The following is a 9998-nucleotide window of genomic DNA, read 5'->3' on the forward strand; positions in this document are numbered from 1 at the left end:
ATGTCATATGTCGTGTCGTGTCGTGTCGCGTCGCGCGGCCGCGGTCTCGTGCGACGACCGTGTGTAGGGCATGTTTAGTCCGATCAGGGCATTTCGGTAAGGTACCCCGCTCGTACTAACGTTATTTATTTAAGGATCAAGTCATTGCTGATGATGACTTTAGCAATGACTTTAGACAAATGAAGTTCATTTACCTCAAGTTATGACATTGCAGAATTATCGAAACGAACATACTTGCCAAAATATATCAGTAAATATGACTGTATCTCCTGTGAGACAATCATATTACTCACGAGGGAGGATATGATACAAGTGTGGTACATATTACGAATGTTGCCGTAGCAATGAGACGCATGTAGAACAAGGCTTGTATCGCTCCTGCCTGTAGCATACCTCAGCTCAGACATATTGTAAATAGGTAGTTTTCGATTGTGAAGCTTCATTTTGTACATCACCCTCCCAAACTGTTCACAGAAGTAGGCTAGGCCCGGCCGGAGCACAAACCTTTATTTACTGTACATACTATCTAATTTTGTCATATTATAATTTACTTATTGTTTAGTTCAATAATGATATTTTGAAAGAGTTAACACATGTTCGAGTATTGTATGTATGATTGAAGCCGCGGATGCAAACCGACTAGTAGTGAGATTGTGGGCGAACATTACAACTAATATGTTGGTGAGCTTCAAAAACAAGTCGGCATTGCATTTCTTGCGCTGCCGTAAAAAATATAATAATATCTATCATGTAATTGTACCAGTTAAAAGTACATAAATCTTCTTTTTTCTTAAAAGTTATTTTAATCCTCTAAGGAAGCTGCCAAAAGTTGATTGATCTAGATTTACACCTTCGTTTTCACTATAAGTCGGTTATAAATGTGTCACCTCTCTTGCACTCGCCATAATAATAAAAAAATACTTTTTGAAAGGTAGTTGAAAAACAGGTGTTATATGGTGTGTCTTTGTTGTGTGAAAACATACATGACATGAGAGCGTCGCTAGGGGCTATTCGAAACTCCCATGATGATTCCTATACTTCCAAATAGTCCGAAGGAGGTTCGAATAGCCCCGCGCAGCGGTGACATGCATGGCGGGTGTTTTACTCACCGCGATTCAAGACACAAATGTGATAAATACAACTACGCCTTAAGCAAGCCTTTAGATAACATATACGGAGTACTTATACTGTATTATATTTCCTTGTCCCATAAATGTAACGTGGGACAGGGACAGGTATCGGGATAGTTGGCGAGTGCGAGCGAGAGCACCGCGGCCGGCAGGAGCCAAGTGCAATGATTGTTGATCTTATTGTTGTTTTTCACTTCAATTTGATATAAATTTCACATTACAACATGTGGTTATGTTTAAAATTTTAAATTACACAGTCTGAAATTACATTGAAAACTTACTATCAATAGCATACCTATTTTTGAGCTATAAGGTCACGGCACACCGGCTGCTAGTGCGTATATACCTAGACGTGCGGCTGCGCTATAATGTTGGCTCCACGCATGCGCACACGTCTCGCAAGTGATGTGTCTGTACAACACGCATCTGCACGCATCCGGTATGCACAGCCCTTTAAAGTTAAAAGTAACAAATGATTTCGTGTAGTTTCGAACAGAAAGATGCGCTATAGGTAGGTAATTGAAGAGATTGGTAGAGGAATCCTAGCGAGCTCTAAAGTAGGCATCTTATTTTTTTTAGTTCCATAACATCACAATCGATTGACGATTTTATGTACGTGTCAAACATTTCCCCCCTAAATTGAACTGGTGGAGGCAGGCAGTTGTATTGCGCTCAGCGAACACTGCATTTATAAATTAACTGAGATGAATTTTGTTCGAATGAATAATTCATTCGAACCATTATTGCTCAAATATCGACTTTTCCTGTTGGCATTTTTTTATGCCCCATCCATTACGGTTTATTTAATTTAATGAAATTGTAATTGAAATTATTTATTTTGCCAGAGACATGGTTATATAAGATGTTAAAAAGTTTTACACAATTTAAAGAAAGTAGGTACGTGCGCCAACAATAACGGAATGCAAAGATCCTTAACCTAATTGTTATAGGTATAAGTCATATTACACTATGTGATACAATAGTTATTTACGATACAAGTGCGGAATAGAGGGAATTCGAAACGAGTGGCGATAAAATAAAACACGACCGAAGAGAGTGTTGGAAATCGATACGAGTTGCGAATGACCTATTAGCACGTGTATCGTACAACGTTTACAGTAGGTAAGGTACATATGGCCCTTTCAACTTCTGACATACGCGCGGAAAGTAGGACCATATTGTACCTACTGTAAACATTATTTAAGGTGTTTTGATAAGTACCTATTTTCATGGTGAATTATGTTATGTTCATTATTCATTGAATTATTTAGAAATTTCGCTTACCTCAATACAATTGTTTGCCAACCGCGTAGCTAGTACCCGGGCACGGGCGGGGCCGCCGCTGACACGTCGAGGCCCCGCCGCGCACCACGCCAGCTGTGTTCAGTCAAAACACCACCATATTCTTTCATTTCATGTAAAACAATGATCTCGTATTTTTTTAAACTACATAAAACGTTAATGTTTTTTTTATTATTCTAATTTGAATTAAGCATTTAGCTGTAACTCGCTCTGTACTCGGTTCTTAGAGAAATTGGTTATTTATTTTATGTAAGTTAATGGTAATTATAGTTTAATTGTTGTAAATAATATAGTGTATTTTGTAACGTGGGTCGTACACCAAAACTCGGTTCGGCGGGGCGGGGTCACTGGACTGAAAGGTTTGTGTCTGCAATAAATTATCGTAAGGACTTATATGAGACTTTTATTTAATAGTTATTTGTACAACAAGAGATCAAAGTTTGATATTTCTTCGAGTGCTTATTTTGAGTCCCGTGCAAGCGAAAGATTCTATAATAGATTCAGGAGCGTAGCGAGTGAATCTAATTTAGAATCTTGAGCGTAGTAAGGGATTCAAAAGCGCACGAGATGTAAATAACTTTGATCTCGTGTAGTACACAAAATTTTTCACCCTAAGCAGTGAGAACATACCTAGAGGGACAGAGATAATAGAACCCAAGTATATCGAACTTGTATTAGACCCCGCATGTTGAAATGACATTTGACTATAAAGATCACTTGAATGACATTTTGTCTCACCCAGTGAGCAAAATGCGATTTTGCTCACTAATTTTGTCTCACTCAGTGAGCAAAATGCGATTTTGCTCACTGAGTGAGACAAAGTGACTTAGTTTTTAAGAAGCAAAGTACCCTTGTGCTTGCTGCTGAGGTGAAAACTATATTGTTGCTTAGCTTATTACGACATTAATTACTCATATCGCAAATGCATTTTCATCACACTTGCTAGAAAAAGACCTTATTCCACGCAGCAGGTGTCCTGAGGGACAAAGGCCTATCTATATTGTTTCCGCGAGAGTTATGGATTGTGAAAAAAAAGCTATAACTCCTTTTTAATTATGTCACTAATTTATACGAACCATGTAGGTTGTAAGTAAAATACTTTGTTGAATGTCAAGGTATAAAGGAGTTTTACTTTTAAAATACCGACGATTATTATATGTAATATTTTTGTTTATGTTTAAAACCTCGCTTACAAAATCTCACTTACCCCCCACGTTGCACTATGTAAACGGTCCGCATCAAAGAGTATAATAATATAAGTGGTCCGCATTATGTAAAATACCTTATGCCATTAAGACGAAACAGGAGCTGAGTTTTAAATATTTTAGGTAAATATACCCGTCTCATTAACGGAAGCGGCACCTAAAAGTAGTGCGATAAGGACAAGGCGAAAAATCCTGCGTAAAAATCTCAAAAATCGAGGTTTCGTACTCCTCTGTTTCCTCCTCCAAAACTGAACCAATCGTAACCAAATTTGGAAATCTAAATGATTATGAAATTATCTGTGTCGGACCGTTTTGCTTTTTTGGCTAATTGATATCAGTTTTGAATGCCACGCCTCTCATTGCGGCATAGTCAATTAGGCCATTTTGGCCATTTTTGAAGGGCTCTAGCGCCTTAAAAAACAAAAATATCAAAAAAAGCAAAACGGTCCGACACAGATATTGGCAATATTAATCTGTGTTGAAAAAATCATTGCTCTAGCTTCAAAAACCACGGAGGCAAACGAGGAGTACGTTTGTATGGAGAAATGACCACTCCCGTTGGCTCTTAACAGCGCCGTTTGTAATTTGCCGCATCACATGGTAAAGCAAGATTTAATTTCACAGAAATCACGTGTCCGTTATCAAAGAAAATGGAACAAAATCGTTGCGATAACAATTACATGAAGTATGACAATAGAATAACGATCATTTGATCTGTGCTGAAACTAGCCAGCCTTTAACCTAAATCCCAATTTCCATATTATTTTCTAGAACAATAAAATTGTTTAATAATACTATGTAAGAGTAAAAAAAAGTGGAGCACAGCTCAATCTGTGTGACTTTCACCTTTCGCCCCGAGATACTACGCTCCCTCGTATGATAACTTAAATGAAATGACGTGGCCTTAGCTATCTTCAACAATGGGCGAATTGGACAATGGAATTAATATCTCAAATAAATACTGTTTAATTATTATAGTACCCGATGGGTTCAATTCCTGCCTTGTGCAGACAGCAGCAGAAGCTTACCGGGAGGAGTGTAAATGGTCTGCTCATATTCTTCTCTGTACTGGTCTCTGGTCTGTGCTCCTTCAATCATTACGAACACTTAAAACAATATAGGTAGTGTATATGGGTACCTTTATAGGTTTGTACCTACAAACCGATTTCTTACCTCTGGCATGGCCTTCACGTCCTTGCAGGCATGTGTGTGGCTTTCATAAAAAGCGGCCAAGTGCGAGTCGGACTCGCACATGAAGGGTTCCGTAGCAGCAAGTAACATAATAAAATTGCGGTTTACGATTTATGACGTATTAAAAAAAACTACTTATACTAGATCTCGTTCAAACCAATTTTCGGTGGAAGTTTGCATGGTAATGTACATCATAGTATATTTTTATTCGCTTTATCATTCTCTTATTTTAGAGGTTACAGGGGGGGGGAGGACGACGACGACAACGACACACATTTTACCACTTTGGAAGTGTCTCTCGCAAACTATTCAGTTTAGAAAAAAATTATAATAGAAACCTCAACATCACTTTGAATACCTATCCATAGATACCCCACACGTATGGGTTTGATGAAAAAAATGTTTTTGAGTTTCAGTTCTAAGTATGGGGAACCCCCAAAATTTATTGTTTTTTTTTTCTATTTTTGTGTGAAAATCTTAATGCGGTTCACAGAATACATCTACTTACCAAGTTTCAACAATATAGTTCTTATAGTTTCGGAAAAAAGTGGCTGTGACATACACGGACAGACAGACAGACAGACATGACGAATCCATAAGGGTTCCGTTTTTTGCCATTTGGCTACGGAACCCTAAAAATACTCGTGTAGGTATGCCAATTCTTGGGCGTAGATCATAGTCTAATAAAACATGGTCTTCTCTTCCCAGAGTGACACAAGCCTACGTCACAATAACATTACCACTTTGTATAGCGCTATCGCATATTATCATATAGCGCTGTCGCATGATGACGTAAGCTTGTGCCAGTCACGTGGTCGGAAGAGAGTACAGGCGGAGTATATTTATTATACCATGGCGTATTATAGTATTATATATGTGTAGTTCAAAGATCGCTGGAACTTTTTCGGATAATTCGGATGCAAAAGTGATGCAACCGGGAAAGTTGTAAAAAATAATTATGTAATTTTAAGAGCCAACAGGAGTGGTCATTCCTCCATACAAACGTAGTCCTCGTTTTCCTCCGTGGTTTTTGAAGCTAGAGCAATGATTTTTTCAACACAGATTAATATTGTCAATATCTGTGTCGGACCGTTTTGCTTTTTTTGATATTTTTGTTTTTTAAGGCGCTAGAGCCCTTCAAAAACGGCCAAAATGGCCTAATAGACTATGCCGCAATGAGAGGCGTGGTATTCAAAACTGATATCAATTAGCCAAAAAAGCAAAACGGTCCGACACAGATAATTTCATAATCATTTAGATTTCCAAATTTGGTTACGATTGGTTAAGTTTTGGGGGAGGAAAAAGAGGACTACGAAACCTCGATTTTTGTCATTTTTACGCAGGATTTTTCGCCTCAGCTGCAGTTGTCCCTATCGCACTAATTTTAGGGGCGGAGTCAAGTTTCTAAATACGTACACAGCCAGAAAAGTGATGGGCAATAGTCGACATTTAATGTCGATAATCTAGTGATGTAAGAAGTTATCGATAAACCGTCTTGTGTGAAAATATCTAGATCCTAAGATACAAGGGGTTTTGGGTTGAGAGTAGGGAACACATTTTTGTAGTTATGATATACAATCGATTATGAACTTTTTGATTCTAATATTTCAAATTAGAAATCAAAATCAAAAATATGTTTAAAATGGGTTAACAAAATTTTTAGGTACCTACAGGCACGCTTCGTAATTGTCGAGCAATTTAGGGTCCTAGCTGAATTGGTTGTTCCATACCTACTCGTGCTCTATGGAATGTCCAATTTAGCTAGAACCCTAAATGGCTCAACAATCACGGAGCGTGACAGTACAAATGATTCATGTTCTGTATATCCTGCCCTACAATGGCGTTAATATTTGGTTGTCATGTCTATACTTCGTTTTTAAGCATTATTGAAAAAAAAAATAGTAAATACTAATATTAACCACTAAGTACATAACTATTACAAAAAAAGGTAAATAATAATTATACGATTGCATGCTTAAAAAAGACACGTCACCTTCACTCTAATGCTAAACAAACGAAGAATAAGAACTAACAGCGATAAGACCGCCTGTTGCTACCTTTATCTACATTGTAAATCGGTTTTAGGGTTCCGTACCCAAAGGGTAAAACACGGGACCCTATTACTAAGATTCCGCTGTCCGTCCGTCCGTCTGTATCTCTGTATCTCACGAACCGTGATAGCTAGTTGTACAGTTAGTACAGTTGAAATTTTCACAGATGATTTATTTCTGTTGCCGCTATAACAACAAATACTAAAAACAGGATAAAATAAAAATTTTAGTGGGGCCTCCCATACAACAAACGTGATTTTTGACCGAAGTTAAGCAACGTCGGGCGGGGTCAGTACTTGGATGGGTGACCGTTTTTATAAATAATGGTACGGAACCCTCCGTGTGCGAGTCCGACTTGCACTTCGCCGGTTTTTTTTTAATTGGTTTTATGTTTGTGGTGTAATAAAGAATATTTTAGAGTCAGACCAAGAAAAGTCTACAGCAATTTTGATAGCACACGCAGTGCAAGTGTTATTTATATGTCATAATTTCATAGAAGCGACGTTTGAAATAATACTTGCACTGCGTGTTCTATCAAAATCGCTATAGATTTTTCTTGGCCTAACTCTACTTTAAATTACAAAGTAAGGCCTAAATTATAAAATAAGGCCCATCAATGTTTTTTTTTGTGTTTATTAAACTTGATATTTTGTCTATAGTATTAGCGGACATGGCCTCAAAATTTAAACCCGCTTAAGAATCGGGCCTTATTTCGTGCATTATATATGTCACCGTAAAATTGTAAACACTCGTCAGTTTATAATATCGCTAGTTAAATTATAAACTGACGGTAGGGAGATTACAATCTAACCTAACCTAACCTACGTTAGATTATAAACTAACGGGTTCACAATTTTACGGTGTCATGTACAATACTACCCATTTTTGTGTAGTCATTATTTATACTATAGAAGCATTGTTTGAGTAGCCAATTATTTAAACAGTATTTTTTTAAAGGGCAACGGTGGCAATATTTTTAGGTCTGGATAATAAGATACAGATCTTAATAAGGATATCAATGTAAGTGAATGTTACCATGACTACCAAACAAACAAATGTGATAGAATTTGCCAGCTGGCATTGTAACATTCAGACAGTTACCTATGTACCTAATCTGAAATATGAATAAATTAGTAATATTTTAAACAGGAAAGTAAACCGAATTTTGGCCTTTTGCTGGACACAATCACAATAGTAATTTGTTTTACAAGAGGGCAAAGTTTATCGCCACCGGTTGATGCATTTGCAGCACCAATGGTAGAAAATGCAAGCTCATCATCAACTGCATAATCGACGTTTGATATGACTATTGAATCCGAGCTTTTTGATCATGAATCATGATAAAACAAAATTTTAGAAGGTCGCAGAATAGTGGATTTAAAATATTTATTTTCTGTGATCTCAAATATCAGGCACGATCATACAAATTGTACATTTGCTGATCTTGCCTTTGTCATTGAAAGACGTAAGGGTTTACACAGAGAATATATATTTAAGTGTAATATGTGCAAAAAAAAGGAAACGATACACTCTGAAGACCCAAAAAGAAAATGTTAGTAAATACTGCTCCTCCCCATGGTTACTTGGTTCCTTATTCAACCTACCTGAAATTAAACGAGTAGGTTAGTAAATTATATCATTTTACATTATAAAGTTAAATGTTTAGGTATCTCAATCACTTACTCACTGGTGGACATGGACGCAAAATTTTTGCCCATCTACTTATACTATCTTATAAAAAATGAAATTTTGAAAGTTAGCACGCTTAAAGTTCGTTTTTTTTGCATTAAGGTAACAGATTTTGACATGTCTTATTAAAAATTACCATTGAAAAATAAGTCATAGCAAATATGTTAGAATTATAAATCATATTAATCATATTAATGAGCAAGAGCACCCTAAACCGGCGAGCGTGTATGAGGAATGTTATGAATGTGAAGGAAGCGAAAGTGGTATGTCAGGATCGTAGCAAGTGGAAATCCGTGGTCTCTGCCTACCCCTCCGGGAAATAGGCGTGATTGTATGTATGTATGTATGTATGTATTAATCATATACTTTTTTATATTCTTTTGCTTTCATAAGTAATATAAACTAATTTTTGAAAGCGTTTTTCAATAATTATTAATAAAACGACACGTCATGATTGTTTACCTTCTTTCTAATGCTAAAAAATAACGAACTATAATAACCGGGCCTTATTTGGTACAGAACCTTGATTTGATAGGTACATCGGATATTCTGGGCCCCTGAGTTTGTTACGTAAAGGACAAAATGGTGACATGTGGTTAGAGCTGATACTGTTAAACTAGTGGTTCTGTGCGCTAAGTATAAAAAATAAGCTTCAGCGAACTCATTAAGCCTAGAAAAAACCCTACACCCTACTGCCACTTAAGTCAGTCTTGAGTCTTTGAATCAATTTCCGTAGTAGTACTACTACTACTAAGGTACTAGGAGGTAATAAGGCCTATAGTAGGTATAATAAGGCCTACCTGAAAAATAATGTTCTTACAACAGTGTAACCGTGTTAGTTATTTGAGTAACATATATGTAAAGTGATACAATTAAAAGCTAACAGCAAACCAGTACATAAATTATATCTTATGTACTTCTTATGAATTACACTCTTATAAAGGTTTCGGCTAATTACGCTTAATTACTTGAATAAAGGTAGATGATTTGCGTGCGGTCCAATAGGTAACCACAACTCACGGAGTCCAAAACAATAAGCTAATCAGCAAAGTCAAGTAAACAAAGCCAAGTCACAGTAGTAGAAATATTATCGAGTTCCGTAAACGTAAGCCGGGTCAAAAAATTCAATCGCAACACAGTAAGTAATAAGTGAACGCCTCGTGGCAGTAACGCACGAAAAATAACATTGCAAATTGTCGGCAATGAGGCGCGCGCGGGTGCAAGCGTACGCATCTGTGTGCGTGCATTACACACACAAATACAGTCTCTCACGCCCCGTCAGAGCGACGGGTATATTCAGCTTGAAATCTCAAAATTGACTTTTAGCTCAGCTCCCGTTTCGTCTTAACAAACCACGTAGGGGGTTCCACAAGAAAAGAGTGTGTATATAATATACAGTATAGAATATGTACCTAGGTACACGTACCTAC

This window comes from Cydia splendana, chromosome 2 (genome assembly GCF_910591565.1).
Source record: "Cydia splendana chromosome 2, ilCydSple1.2, whole genome shotgun sequence".
Lineage (NCBI taxonomy): Eukaryota > Metazoa > Arthropoda > Insecta > Lepidoptera > Tortricidae > Cydia > Cydia splendana.